General features: G+C 31.6%; 1 protein-coding gene across 1 annotated transcript in view; it reads right to left on the minus strand.

Moving 5' to 3' along the window:
• Positions 1-3,656, minus strand: part of LOC130890732 (5-hydroxytryptamine receptor 2C-like) — a 397,879-nt gene extending 394,223 nt beyond the window's left edge. The window contains exon 1 of the mRNA XM_057794982.1: positions 3,438-3,656. The gene's annotated coding sequence lies outside the window, so the exon portion shown is untranslated. The remainder of the gene's footprint in view (positions 1-3,437) is intronic.
• Positions 3,657-13,878: the final 10,222 nt, after the last annotated feature.

A 13,878-nucleotide genomic window follows, 5' to 3' on the forward strand; every position in this document is an offset into this window, starting at 1 on the left:
TATTCACGCGCTAATTTTGTTACGGAAACCCCATTCTGTCTTTTTCTCTTCTCACTAGACTTTCTGCTCGTTTTCAGAGAGAAATTCCTGGTTGTCTACTTCGTGGGAGGTTAAGACATGGTATTTCTCCTTCACATTCGGCTATAACATGATAAATGCTTCTGCGTGAAATATTTTGATTTTAAAAATGCGAACTATGTCAGAAATATGTCTAAATACATTATGAATACTTTTTCTTATTTCTAAATTATAAGACATTTCAGTGCGACTGATATAAAAAAGGACTTGTCCAACTGATGTCAAATAAAGAATAATTTTTTTGCTTACACAGTAATTTTGATATTGTATTATTTAAACCTATTTTTAAATTGTACAGTATGCTCCAAAACTATTGCGAAATACGTTATTTGTTCAATAATAATTTATTTATAAAACTGTAGACTTCTGTCAAACTCATCTTTCAGAATTTCTGAGTGGATTATAAGAATGTGATTTATGTGGCTCAAAGTTTGTGCTAATGACGACTATTATCAACATTACATTTACCTAGTAGATATATTAGGATTTTTTATAGATAAATACATTCATTTTAAAAGGTTTACTGAGAGCAATTTGTCAAAGAATACCTTTCAAGTATCCAACATTTTTTATTTCGATTTTGTGGTTGGTAAAAATAGAGATTTTATTTATTTTATTTTTATTTTCCAACAGTTAACAACCAAATATTCAAAAACATATATTTGACATGATACGCATCCCACAGACGTAATCAGAGCTAACTGTTTGCTGAACTGACTACGAACTTACAAACTAAAATAACTAAAAACTAAATAACTATAGTATTAATACGTTTTAGAAGCTTATTCTTGTTATCTAATCATCTATTATTAATATAACGCTCCATAGAATCTATAAAATATATATTATAAATGTTATATCTAATACATACAGAGTGAGTTTTATGTATTGAACGGTCAATTATTTCGGAAACGGCTTATACCATTTTTATCAATTTTTGTGCGCAAGGGTCTTGTGATAGTGCCGGTATTATGGTGGTATCTACATTTTTTTTCAGATCTTTTTTTCTTCCGGAATATTTTGTATTTCTAGACACCCTTAAGAAATACTTTTTTTTTCATGTAATATTATCTATTCTTTGATTCTTTGATGAAGTAAGTTATTAAACAGTTTACTGGGGGAGTAAAATATTTACCAAAATCATGGCGCTGAAAACCTAAGACCACTGAAGACAAATCTTCAAATGTTTGTGTCATGTTAGAAGTAGATCTACATTTGTGAAGTAGGAGAAGAACGAATTTTAGAAAATATACAGTGGCACAAAATGTTGTCTTTTACTTCAATACAGCAAACTATGCGATTTTTAAGACTTTGCAATACATTTTGCAGCATCGGGGGGCCGGGGGCAGGCGTTTCTTGTACTTCTACGACTACCACCATTTCCTAATATCATTAAAATATCAATTCGTTCTTATTAAAATAAACGATCAATTGTGACTTTCAATAAACTTAAACAATAATAATTTATTGAAACATCAAATTTGTTATTGTAGCAGTCATAGCCACCTAAATATATTATTTTATCTTCGGCGGAGATAACGCTAATGTAGCTATAAATCCGAAATTATGGCATTTAGATATAGGGAACATCAGATGAGAAATAATAAGTATTTCTTTAGGATTTCTAAAAGCGAAAAATATACAGTGATCTATTTGAAATAACAGAGTTCATTATTTTTCCGGAAAAAGGAAAGATCTGACAACAATGTTATTACCACCATAATATCGGCTTTATCACCCTTGTACACAAAAATTTATAAAAATTTTTAGTCTAACTTTGTCAGATAATTATTTTAATCCATACTTTTAATTTTGTTCTTATTGCTCTTGTGCTTACATTTAATACCTTAAAATGATTTGGTAATAAGTTAAATATTTTACTGAAGCATATTCACTTTTTATAGCTAAATTTTTGGCAGGTTTTTATTCCTAGTTCTATTGCTTGTTATCAGATGTCTACCCTTCAATATTTCATAATGATATATAAGTTAATTCACTTTATATGCTTGTTTAATAAGCAAAGGTTAATAATAAAATACGTCTGATATCTTTATTATTTTAAAAGTTCTCTTTTGGGTTGACTCCACCAATTTAAATATATTATCATCTGCACCTCCTTATGCAATTATACCATATGTATCAATGCTATGAAAGAATGCATAATAGATTTTTATTAGTGTTTCAGTATTCATAACACTTGATAGTTTTTCAAATATGAGAAGCAGTTATCTGGTTTTGCCAAGAATATAAGTTATATATTCATGCCATTTCATATTAAAATCTATTTTTACTCCAAGGTAATTAGTTGAGTTAACTCTTACAATCCCTCTACCATCTATATTAATAAATAAGTTTATTGGCACACTATCACAATAGCTACCAAAAGCCATGCACAGAGTCTTATCTACATCAAGCGATAAATCATTGGTAGTTAGCTACCCATGTATTAACTAAACTTAGATAGTTATTCAAATTGTTCACATCTTCTGTCCATGTTAATCTTGTGCTTAATACATCTGTATCATTTATATAAGGGATAAAAAATAATGGACCCAAAATGGTGCCTTGTGGAACTCCCATTGCTATTTGCTTTTTAGCGCTTTTATAATTATTTCACTTAACTAACTGAGATCTGTTTCTAAAGTAGTATTTTATTAGGGAAACACCCCTAATACCATATCTATAGACAAAGAATAAATCAAAATTACAGATTACGCCATACTTCTAATTTGGAACCTCCTGTATACATTGTTACAAGATTACGTCATACTTTTAATTGGGAAACCCCTGTATGCATTGTTATTGAATGTAAAAAATCGCAATTAAAAGGACTAATTGACTATTGAATTTATCCTAATTTACAAACTCAAATTGTATATTTTCCCCTGTGAAATCCGATGTAATTAACATTGTCAAATTATTTCAAAAATATGATTAATATTTACACAATTTGTTACTCACACTGTATTATATTACCGTATGTAAATAATTAACACTTATTAATTAGATAAACAACTTATCAAAATGTAATCAGTTTTTCCAACACCAGATAAAACTTTTTCATTTCTTGCGACAATATGCTACCGTTTCAAAATCAGAGTTTGTGGTTTATTTCTTTTTTACTTTGAATTTATTAATTTGATGAAAATGACAATTTGATTTCGAAATAAAAATTATGTCATTACAAAAAATAGTTCACAGTTCATTTAAAAATATTGAGTAGATTAAAATATGTATATCTTTCCGTCTAAAGGAAATTATATCAAACGCTCAATAGAGAGAAAAATTTTAAAGGAACGGAAACACTGAAATGCTACAAGTACAAACTTTCGCATAATATAAAATTAAATATCACTTGCCTTATTTTAACAGTTTATATCACCTTATTTTTATTCAATTTACACCATTATGTAATAACGTTTTAGTCGAATTTTTATAAATATCATCACCTGTAGCACGAAACATATAACGCCGAATTTTCACTATCTTCCGACGCTAATTCATATTCCGACGTCGTGTGTTACACTATCCTTCGAAAGTGCGCCAGGAAATTTTTTCCACGAAAACGGGGGGAAAGCACATGCGCTTTATTACCGGTTGGGGTAAAATGTTTAGGTAAAATAGACCCTTTATTATAAGTTTAGGAGAATCAGTTGGCCTAGGTTAGGTTAAACTTTGATTTAAATACGATTTTGGAAAATCATTCTATATAAAAATTTTATTACGAAGTACTAAGTTCTAAGTAAATTAACCACACTACTCCTTTATTTCTCCACGACAATTAGTTAATGTTATATTATCTACCTAAATGAATTATATAAATAGAATGTGAACATTCTCGCTCTATTGTGAAAACATTTATCTGACACACTCGCTTCTTATGTGTTTTGGAACCTCATCCTATAATAAGTGATAGAATTAATACGATGTAATCGAACAAGATTAATTGAGATGGATGTGGGAGCTGGCAGTATCATATATACGAGGTATGATCAAAAAGTACTTGAGCTGCTTCCATTTCAACTATAAAGGTCGTTTTCTAATGTTCACTTTGATTATTAAATAATCACATAAACTTTTAATATTTAAAGTATAGCCATAGAATTCTAAGGTTATAGTCTAGTGTTTAGCAACCTCTTTGAGACCTTGGTAAAATATCATTCTTCGTCCTTAAATGCAAACAATTTGTCGCACTATATTTTCAACATTTCCTTTGGATTCAAATAATAATTATTCCATTATATTAACTGACAATCAACTCATTATTTTAATTCGATAGTATTTTCAGATTTATGAACACTGAAAACAACAATAAATTTAGACACAGTTATTTAAAGTAAGTCCATTTTCTGGGCGAATATTCTCTCAAGCTTCTTGTCTAATGTTAATGTCATGTGATATCTACATGTATGTCAGGGACTTGGCCCAGAATGTTTTTTGAAATTCTTCTCTTATTTTCTAATGAACTCTCAACTCACACTGTTGGATTTCCATCCTCCGTGTTGCTTCATTTTCAGAATGTTCGCTCCACCAGGAGAGACGCGTCTCAAACAATGTCGTGTGTGTTTTTTAACATTAAGTAAAGCCAAGAACTGAGCAATCTTTGTTAGTAATGCCATATGCCATATTTTCCATTTTAATATCGCACAAAAAATCTGTCGTTTGCCACAACCACTATCAATACTACCAGTACACACTAAGTAGTGATCACAATTAACTCTCCTAATAGTAGTATTCTCGCCCAGTTTACGACTCCGTGTGAACCCGCCTTAACACATGATTTGCAAATGAGACTATGAATTGAAATATCGTTTTCATGTTGTCAGGATTTTATTGCAAAGCCAAATATATAAAAAATATGGACAATGTTTCATCGATTGTAAGGACATAATGTGTGAAGAAAACTACCTGAAATTAAACCAACGGCTTTTTCTTCATAATGACAACATGCTGTATTACTAGCAGCGAGCTTTTGTTGACTAGAAATCTTCCTAAAGCTCGTTTTCTGACGTACCACTACATCGTATTACTACTGCGTATGTCAGTCTTGGCGTTGTCCTTGTTTTTAGTGTCCCTGTTCTGTTCAAATCGATTTTACGTACCATCCGTTCAAATATTATGTTGAACAGCGTAGTGGATACAGATCTCCCAGTTTTATCCTGTGTTGGTCTGGAGACATCTTAATATTCTTTGTTTTTGTATGTTCGAGTGTCATTTTTGTAAGACTTATCAGCTTTTTTGGAATACTAAGATCGTACATATTGCTATATAAATAATTTTTGTTCATAGTATCGTATATTTTCTACTCCTACCCCATTATGGGAAAATATATCTGTGATTGATCTTCCAGATCGCTTCGGTAGTCTTTGAACAAGTTTTCTCCATATTCTCTCAAACTTCTACCTATAGTCTTAGCCATTACTTTGTAGACTGTATCTTGTAGAACTATATTTCTGTAGTTTCTGCATTAATTTTTTTTCTTTTTTGTGTATTGGTACCAGTATTGCCATTTTCCACGCTTCTGGTATTGTAAACTTAATCTAAATGGAGGTATTCTAAATAAGATCTGAGTAAAGTTCTAGCAGTAGCAGAACTACTAACCAGATCGGGGTCAAATTTGCGACTGCTTCACTTAAAACATCAGGGTTTATTGGACATATTAGTTTAAATAGGTACAGCACGAATAACTGCTGCTATAAATATGAATTCACACTTCCTATAAAAGGTGCGGCTCAAAATATTTAATTTATTAAATTCCAAAAAATGAAGCTTTTCAGCTTTTCCCGAAAATGAGAAAATTTGTAAAACCTTTGACACTAATCCTGAGGCATTAGAACAGTTGAAAGTCAATTCAAAAGAAACCTTTCAATCGTGGATTCAATGTACCCTGCACAAGAGTATCGTTCTATTATATTATTAGCAATATTATCAAAGATAATTGAAAGACCAATGAAAAACTGTCTATCGCCTTTTCTTTTTAAACATAAAATCTTGAAATTATAATAATTCTTTATCCTACCTAGTGAGTACATTAATGGCACTATGTTTTCTGTTCTTAATGAAATATATACCCCACTTAATGATAAATTCTATACGGCTTCGGTTTTTTGTGATTTCACTAAGGCTTTCGATTGTGTTGATCATGAAATTATATTTAATGAACTACAAGTATTATGACATCCGAAGTATTTTTCTAAAATGGTTTCTATCTTACCTTGAATGTAGAAAACAACTGGTACGAGCTAATGATAAAGTTTCGAGTAATTTATCAGTTGACGATGGAGTACCTCAAGGTCCAGTTTATATACTGAGAAAACTTTATTTTTATCCTACAAAGGAGTACAACCTCTAAAACTCAACAATGACTTAATATGATCTTCAAATTCGATCAAGTTTCTTGGTCTACATATTGACGGTAGCAGCTCGATATTCGTACTGGTTTAACAACTTACTACTCATTCGAATTGCATCTTCGCTATGGTTTGCCTTTCTGAGGGTCTTGTCGTTTGCACCTCTTCGAATCTATCTTCAAATTACAAGATCATAGAAAGATTGGTTGCAAAGAGGCTTTTATCATTTCTGTTTAAATATAAAATACTTACTACCCATCAATTTGTGTTTTTAAGTAACAAATGCACAAATGAGGCTATATTCTCCCTCCTAAATAATGTGTACTCTAGCCTAAGCAGCCATTACTCCACTGCAACAACTTTTTGTGATTCTTCTAAGGCTTTCGATTGTGTTAATCATAATATTTTAATCAACAAATTGAAGTACTACGATTTCAAGGGAACGTCTCTCGCATAGTTTAAGTCATACCTTATCAACAGAAGTCAGCTTGTAAGGGTTGTCTTCTTGCAAGTCATTAGAATGTGGAGTGCCCCAAGGTTCAGTACTAGGTCTAGTTTTCTTTCTTCTGTTTATAAACGAAATCGCCTATCTAGACATCAGTGGTAAAATATGTGTATTTGCATACACTAGTTTCTCTTGGAGCAACCCTGATCTCAAGGCACTTCATAGGACCATATCCAGTGACCTAGTTACCCTTAAATTGTGGTACGATTCTAATCTTCTGTGTCTCAACGTTTCTAAAACACTACCATTGAGGTCGTTCAATTTGTAAGATTCTTAGAGCTTTTTGTGAATAATTCCTTGAAATGCCGCCTTATCTAAAAAATTAAGTTCCTCCTGCTTTGCATTGAGATCAGTTTCCTAAGAACCGAACTTAACCACTTCCTTAACAGTCTATTATGCCCTTATTAAGTCGCACCTCCGATGTGCCCTTCCCTTCTAGGATACGTATGCTGCGACTCAATTTGAGCGAATCTTTACTACAAAAGAAAGCTGTTAGATATTTACTCGGACTAAGCCGTAGGGCTCCCTGCAGGCACTTCTTCAAGAAATTGAAAATTTTGACTCTTCCTTCCTCACTCATCTTTCAATCCGTTTACCTAATTCGTAAGCACACCTTCTCAATTTCAGAAATATCGTTGCACGGCTACCACTTAGGAACGCGGAGCACGAGCTTTACCTACCTACTTCAGAATTAGTTAACGGCTCAATATTTTACAATGCAAAAAATCACTTACCAATTGAAATCAAATCGATATCATCTTTTCTCGTATTTCGCAATTATTTGAGGGCATGTTTACTGGAACATACATACTGCATTATGGTTTAATTTTTGCTATGGATTTATATACGATTTATATACTAATTATTACCTATTACTTTTACCTATAATTTTGTTACACATTGTTGTTTTCTTCTATATATTGAAATATTATTTTATTTGTATCTTTATTTAATTATTTTTATGTTTGTTTATTAGTTTTACAAGCTTTTGTCTACAAATTGTAAGAATTTTTTGACAATGAAGCATTTCTCTCTGTCTCTCTTCTCTCTCAAAAAAAAAACTATTCGTTACATTTATGGTTTAAGTAGCAGGACGAGAATTCCATTCTAAAAAATACAAAATACAAAAAGGTTAACTCACCCCGCTCTTTTCATTTTAAAATCCGTTTGTTTAGTTCTCAAACACTTTCACAATTCAAATAAGAAACACTTTTATAGTTACCCTACTAGAAGAAAAAATTTGAAATATTCAATCAGCTACGTTCAGAATTAAAAGTGGCAAAAACATTTAATGAGTTCCGGAGATTGACAAAGGCATTTCTGCTTAAAATAATCTTTTATTCTCTAGCAGAACTCTACAATCTACCATAGACTGGGTTAATTTAATATTTAGTATGGAGTGAGATATTAATATTGTATTATAATTATTATCAAGCCACATTGTTATGTTATTATATCTTATATAAAATTGTGTCGCTTTGTCTTTAAAATTGTGTAATTTCTTCATAACAATGTAGAAGAATGATTCAAATATTATGTTCCTTCAATTAAACCTAGTTTATCATACTTTGTGCATGATTTAAACAATTTTAACAAGATTATTAAAAAATCATCTAACCTTCTTCAAAAATGCTCTAATCGGATGCATCGATATTTTAATAAAGCAATAGAAATCTTTCACTTCATTGAAAATAAACTCGCTAAATTTGTGAAGCCATATCGATATTTTAAGTTTAAAAATTGAGAAAACTTATTAAAACGCTCTCTGAAAAGTTTTAAGTTAAAAAGTCGACGATTTTTACTAAACAAAATGTTGAGTAAACTTCGATAAAATGCTTCGCATGAGATATATTTAACCACAATATTAATTAAAACTATAGCTTTATTGGCAATTTTATTTAAAATGATTTTTCCGTGGATGTCCAACCAAAAACTACTAAATAAGAGATGGGGCTATTACCTTTTAGACCCCAAGGACTTTTAGGAAATTATGATCGAGTTAAACTGATCATGATCTAAATATTCGGAAACTAACTCAAATCACGCTCATTCTTGTTCTAAAAGTGATCAAGTTAATCGGGTCGTAGTCATAAGATAGTATCGCTGATGGACCGGTGGATAAATGCGATCAGCTGACAGGTTTTTTCATTTATCTATGGTTTTTTAAATATTAAAAATTATCTATTCTCCTTAAATGGCTGTCTACTATTAATTTTCTTTGAGAGACTACTGATATTTGTGGTTTTTATACTTTTTGGCATTTCAGAGTAAAAATAGCTTATTACTATTAAATTTTAGTGCAAAATCTATGTGAAGGAATAAATGCTTGAGAACTTCTCAATAACAATTATTGGAGACCTGAATTTGGTTGATAACACTACGTTTGATTCGGTCTTTTTTGATTTATTAAAATAAACAGCTTATTGAAATTGCAAACAAATCATCTAGTGTGTATCTTAACCTAAGTGGCAGTGACCATCCAGTGATCACGGACAATCACAGTGAGTACTAGATCAACTTGTTTCAAGTATTTTACCTCTTTCGATCTGTTTCGTTACGAGGGATTTCCGACGAGTTTTTTCAGAACTTTTCGAAATGGTCGCCTGTTGTTTCGTAATAGCTGGACATGTCACCATTCCATCAGAACACCGTAGAACGGTTATTCTGAATGGTACACCAGCATTAGTTTACAAAAAAAATCAGGGAAGCCAATCGCTGAAGACAAATATCATTCTTCCCCCCGACAATGCGAGCTCTCACAGGTCAGTTCAAACAAAAACGTTTTTGAACAGTCAAAACATCGAATCAATGGATCATCCGCTGTAAAGTTCCCCTTTGAAACTTAATGATTTCTTCTTATTCCCACAGAACAACAATAAATTGCAAGTTCAACGTTTTTCTACACCTGAAGAAGCGGTTATTGCGTTCAATCAAATGACATTGCTTGGAGGTACTTGAATTGGAATGGAAAAAATGCTTCGACAACTGGTTCAAACGCATGTATTGATCTCAATGGAAAAATATTTTGAAAAACAATAAAACCATATCCAACTATAAATATTTGTTTTTATTTTTCTATTTTAAAACTTAAGTAGCAACCCTCGTATCTATTATCATAAATATTTATCTTCGCAGACTTTTATATTTTAATTTGAATGGTTTTTTCAAAGGTTACCTCAGTCTCGGTTAAGTATACGTGTCTAAACCAAACGATACAGTAATAATAAATAGTATCAAAAGGGTTTCTTTGGCTCGAAACTTTCTATCTCTTATTTACTTCAAACATGCAATAAACTTTTTCTTTTTAATCACCTAAAACAATATGAATATGAATAGTATGATCTTATCCTTATAATAATCTTATCCTTATAATAATTAAGAGACGAGGCAGCGGATAAATAGACGAGACTTGAAAGAGACTTAAGTTTTTGCTTTTTTGGAAATTTCCAAAAATGAGGAGATATTTTTATTACTCTCGCTCACTCTCGTGTGACACCGTAATCAATACAAATTCACGAGTATTTGTTAAAAGAATATAAGGACTCTTCATCTTCAGTTACGATAGTCGTAAGATGAGCTACTACATTTGATTGTGGTCATACAAGTGTTGAAGACGATCCACACCAAATACATTTAAAAAAACATCAACGGCAAAAAAAAAACAACATACTGAATGTAATCATGCAAGATCCTACATTAACCAAGGGATTTAATAGAATTCTTTGGCATCTCATTATTGTGGCTTAAGTCTTGGGTTGCACAGAATTAATGAGTATTAATCACATTTTAGTTTCTCAAAAATATTTGGAGCATTTAAGTAAAGATAAAAATATTTTGTATGTCATTTTTTAATTGTAGATGAGGCCATGCGCCTGAATTCGAATCAGAAGCTCAGGAGTGCTGTGAGCGCGGTACTTCGGCTCCAAAGCGAGTTAAGGGGACAAAAAGGAAAGTAATTTTGCTTTCTAATTACCACCACATTGATAAAAAAATTAACATAGTATCATTATAATCTTATTGCTCAACTGGATGACAATTAGTGAAAAAAAATCTTTTTTTTTCAAGATTATGCTATTGATAAGATCAAATAACCATCAAAAATCAATTAATTAAATTATGACTACAGTAGCAACATCCTTCCTATTCGCCAGACTTGGTTCCTAGCGACTTTATGATAGTTTTTACGTCTCAAAAAAGTCACGCGTGGAAAACGATTTTCATCAAACGAAGAGGTAAATGACCGACGTCGAAGCAGATTTCAACATAAAGGATAAAATATAATATATTATAAAATAATGGTGGAAATGGAAACAAAAGAGTAATTCATATGAAAAATAAAGAGCTCAATACACGCACTGATAGAATAAATAAGAATGATAAAGATGATATTTTAAATAAGTTAATTTCATTAACATATTATAATCAAAAATAATTATACTTTCTAATTTGAAAGAACAGAAGGATGGATCTAAAGCAATGATTTCAAAAGTGGTCCAGGTGAACCCGAAAAGTTCGACAGGGGTGTACATAAATGTCCATTATTAGATCAGTGATTCCTAAAGTGGTACAAGTGAACTTCCAAAGATTCGGAGGAGAGACTCAACAGGAATTAAATAAATTTCCATCGTTAGACCTTTACACTTCTTAACATGTCTTGAGAATGTGGTTGAAATATAGTAGTAGAAAGTCTATCAAAACCAGTAATATTTTGAAATGCTCAACAAAAAAAGGTTTGCGAACCCCGAGATCCAAATATAGGACTGATGTGGAGAAAGGTGGAATAGAAAATTATTAAGAAGAGCTGGCGTTTTTGTACCACTATGTTAATAAATATCACAAAATTTATTTAAAAACTTATTTATATTCACTAGACCAGAGATATTGATCGATGCTTTATGCTTTATTTTCAATCTCTCTCTCAAAGATTTTTAAAACATATAGTAACCACACATCACTATTAAAGTCTTTTTGATATAGAAATAAATTCAAACCATAAAATTATTTTGTTACCATATTTAGAATGCTACCAACCTTAAGTTCCTAAGTTTGAACTGTATCAGTTTCTTTTTTTTATTCAAATCTCTAAAAATGATGGTCGATACTGTGAGAAGATTGGAATATTTCTGTTACTGGGCAGCGAAAGTTTTATGAATATCTTCTTTTTCAAATTTATCCGTCAAATAATAAGAAAGTAGTAAAATAGGATTTCGAGTCAATGCATACGTCAAATGAAATAAGCTCTAAAATATTATTGAGGAAAAGAAGTATGAGAAATAAGTTTTTGTGGAAACAGGTTACCGTATTTTGAACGTATAAACTGCACAAAATCTTAAATATAACAGTCTTATCATTCTAGCGGTTTGCGAGCGGCTGCGAGGCGGAGCGAGCGCGCAACGAATTCGTCGCGAACACGCCGCGACTGCGCCGCGAGAACGTCACGGTCTCGTGACAGAAATGCAACGTTTTAGTCGCGTGGCTGTAGCACACAATAGACTTATTAACAAAATGGATTTCGAAGCCGAAACACTAGGAAACACTACTGTTGGCTTTGTTACTTCGAAGACGCCGGTGACGAAAACGAAAGCATCAACGAATTCGGGAAGACCCATGATCAATGAATCGAATGGAAGAGAGCGACTACTTTATGTTATTTGCAAACGAATAAAAAATAATCCAAAAAAATTTTATGAGTTGTTCTGATGCACACATTTAAGATTATCAGTGACACCTAAAGAAAGGCTCGTAATTACTGTAAGGTATGTTTTCAACACTAAATAAGTACACAGTACAAAATGGCGTACACGCTGCTATTCGCAAAGATATCGTTGCACGTCCGCAACGAATTCGCTGTGCGTGCGCGGCGTGATCGCGCCCGCACCGCTTTGAAGACGCTCGCAATCGCGCACGTACAATATAATTAAGTTTCTATAAGTTTTGAATTACAAATGTGGATTCAGCGACGTAACCACTAGAAATGAAAACAAGTGAATGTAGTTTAACTCTTATTTAAACTCACTTTCACCAGAAGACTCCTCTAACAAAACAAATCGCAAAGTGCAAAAATCGTTTCTTAGATCCAGCCTAACTCTGTTGACCTATTCACTAAAAACTCTAAAATTAGCATTCAGATTAATTATAATCACATCCCTGGTTAGGATTAATTCGTTTTCCGAATGTAATAAAAATATGGGATTCATAAAATCAGAACAGTGACAACTATTCATTGGGAAAAAGTGAGATATTTATTTGATCTGAATTCTCTTGTATCATAATATCGTGAGCTTAGTAGAAAACAACTAGATAACTTGAGTTTTTTGAGAAATAATGTTACATACTGGTTTGATTCAGTTCTTTCGAATGCTATAACTAGATAAGTCGTACGACATTTCAAATTCAACCAAAAACTTCCTCAATAATAATTTAATTGCAAATTTCAATGTGTTTGGGGATCACAAGATTCAAAAAAATTATTATTGATGCGGAGATTTTTTTACTTTCATCATCAAATATGCTATTAGCATAAGAAAGCCACGCGTCTATTTTCATCACGCAATCTCATCAATTTCGCGAAATATTGGAAAGAATCGGTTTAAATTTCGTAACTTCAAAGGGCTATAACTTTTTTAAGGACATGTGTTAATGTAAGTGAGATTTAAATCGTGATGTTTCTCTTTTTTCTACCCTTGATTAATATTGAATAATGTAAAAACTTGAATGTAAGTCTTTTAAGTAAATATCTAAATATTTGACTACTATTCTTCCATCATCTTATCTCTACAAACAAATCTACCAACTCTACCTTATTTCTATGACTAATGAACTGAAAATAAGTTCAAGATTATTACATTTGCAAATATGTATATATGTAATACTCCTATATGGACAGTTGGTATGGGAAAAAACGTCCCTACGTTACAGTACCGACAATATACATTTTCTCTCTCG

Source organism: Diorhabda carinulata, chromosome 2 (assembly GCF_026250575.1).
Source record: "Diorhabda carinulata isolate Delta chromosome 2, icDioCari1.1, whole genome shotgun sequence".
Classification (NCBI taxonomy): Eukaryota; Metazoa; Arthropoda; class Insecta; order Coleoptera; family Chrysomelidae; genus Diorhabda; species Diorhabda carinulata.